The sequence below is a fragment of the Canis lupus genome, chromosome 9 (assembly GCF_003254725.2).
Source record: "Canis lupus dingo isolate Sandy chromosome 9, ASM325472v2, whole genome shotgun sequence".
NCBI lineage: Eukaryota > Metazoa > Chordata > Mammalia > Carnivora > Canidae > Canis > Canis lupus.
The window spans coordinates 31910344-31912836 of record NC_064251.1 but is presented as its reverse complement, the minus strand read 5'-3'; positions in this window follow the sequence as shown (position 1 = coordinate 31912836).

The following is a 2493-nucleotide window of genomic DNA, read 5'->3' as shown; positions in this document are numbered from 1 at the left end:
AGGGCGGCGGGGCACCGAGCTAACTGCTGCGGCCCGGGAAGGCTGGGGGCGGGGCCGGGGCGGGGCCGGGGCGGGGCCGGGGCGGGGCCTCGGGCCGGGGCGGGCTCAGAGACCTGGGCGGGGCGGAGCCGGGGCAGGCCGGGATGGAGAAAAGTAAAATCAGAAAAAAATTGGACTTGATCTGGGGGAAGATGGAGCGACTGGGAAAGTGAGGAGGCTTCAATACACAGAAGGAAAATGGAATAAACCAATGTCATCTCAGAAACCTCTCCGTAGCCCATCTCATACTCCTCCCCACCCCCATATCCTCCGATCCTGCTTGGGTGCCCCTCCTTTACCTTCCCTACAGAATGCTGGAGAAAACTCTGAGGCCAGGGGTCCTCTGGGGAGGAGAGATGGACCGCACAGGTATGCTTGATAATCTCAGGGCTCAGATGCTAGACCTTAAAACCATTCCAGTGTCATTTCTATTCCTTCTCTTATGCGTTTAAAAACGTTATCCTAGGGCAGCCCGGGGGGCGCAGCGGTTTGGCGCCTGCCTTTGGCCCAGGGCGCGATCCTGGAGACCCGGGATCGAATCCCACGTCGGGCTCCCGGTGCATGGAGCCTGCTTCTCCCTCTGCCTGTGTCTGCCTCTCTGTCTCTCTCTCATAAATAAATAAGTAAAATATATATTTAAAAATTATCCAAGAAGGGGTCCGTGGCGCAAACAGGATTAAGTAATCCAATCTATACTGGATTAGGTAATTTGCCACCCTGGACGGTGAAAGATCCATCTAAAACGGTTCATGGTTTCCACCCAGGATTTCCGCATTTTGCATAATTTAGATCTCTGAGCAACTCAAAGATCTTCTGTTCCCTCAGGTCCTTTGGGTATTACTTTCTGTCCTATCAGCACACTTTATTTGGCTTTGAATAAAGTAGGTAGTTTAAACGATGCGACACCACATGGAGGCCAATGAACTCTGAAATCCCATATTTCCTAATCTGTAAAATGGGATAAACATTGTGCAACCAGTGAGAATTGAGGAGGTGACTACGTAAAATAAACACAGAACATGTTTGCACATGTTTGGGCAATGCCTATCAAAGTAAATAAATGTTCAATGAAAAATTTCTACTTATTTTACATTACTATATTGAAATGTTTCTCTTTAAAGACTTGAAATGGATGGCAAACTCTAGGTTCATGCCAATTTCCAAGAAGAGAAATAAAATCAAATGTGGCAGCACAGATATGTTACTGTTTAACTCCATTCAGTGCTGGTTCTGTTCTGTTTTATGAGGATGGGAAGAGGGATGTGGTATTCTCCTAGACTAAATGCACAAGAGATCAGAGACATACTTTACTACTGTTTTTATAATGCCCTTTAAGTCCTCTCTTCTTTTTTATTTTTTTTAATTTTTTATTTTTTTAAATAAATTTATTTTTTATTGCTTTTCAATTTGCCAACATATAGAATAACACCCAGTGCTCATCCTGTCATGTACTCACCTCAGTGCCCGTCACCCATTCACCCCCACCCCCTGCCCAGCTCCCCTTCCACCACCCCAGTTCGTCTCCCAGAGTTAGGAGTCTTTCATGTTCTGTCTCCCTTTCTAATATTTTTCCACTCATTTTTTCTCCTTTCCCCTTTATTCCCTTTCATTATTTTTTATATTCCCCAAATGAATGAGACCATATAATGTTTGTCCTTCTCCGATTGACTTACTTCACTCAGCATAATACCCTCCAGTTCCATCCACGTCGAAGCAAATGGTGGGTATTTGTCGTTTCTAATGGCTGAGGAATATTCCATTGTATACATAGACCACATCTTCTTTATCCATTCATCTTTCGATGGACACCGAGGCTCCTTCCACAGTCTGGCTATTGTGGACATTGCTGCTATAAACATCGGGGTGCTGGTGTCCTGGCGTTTCACTGCATCTGAATCTTTGGGGTAAATCCCCAACAGTGTAATTGCTGGGTCGTAGGGCAGGTCTATTTTTAACTCTTTGAGGAACCTTCCACACAGTTTTCCAGAGTGGCTGCACCAGTTCACGTTCCCACCAACAGTGCAGGAGGGTTCCCCTTTCTCCGCATCCTCTCCAACATTTGTGGTTTCCTGCCTTGTTAATTTGCCCCATTCTCACTGGTGTGAGGTGGTATCTCATTGTGGTTTTGATTTGTATTTCAATGATGGCAAGTGATGCAGAGCATTTTCTCATGTGCATGTTGGCCATGTCTATGTCTTCCTCTGTGAGATTTCTGTTCATGTCTTTTGCCCATTTCCTGATTGGATTGTTTGTTTCTTTGCTGTTGAGTTTAATAAGTTCTTTATAGATCTTGGAAACTAGCCCTTTATCTGATACGTCATTTGCAAATATCTTCTCCCATTCTGTAGGTTGTCTTTGAGTTTTGTTGACGGTATCTTTTGCTTTGCAAAAGCTTCTTATCTTGACGAAGTCCCAATAGTTCATTTTTGCTTTTGTTTCACTTGCCTTCATGGA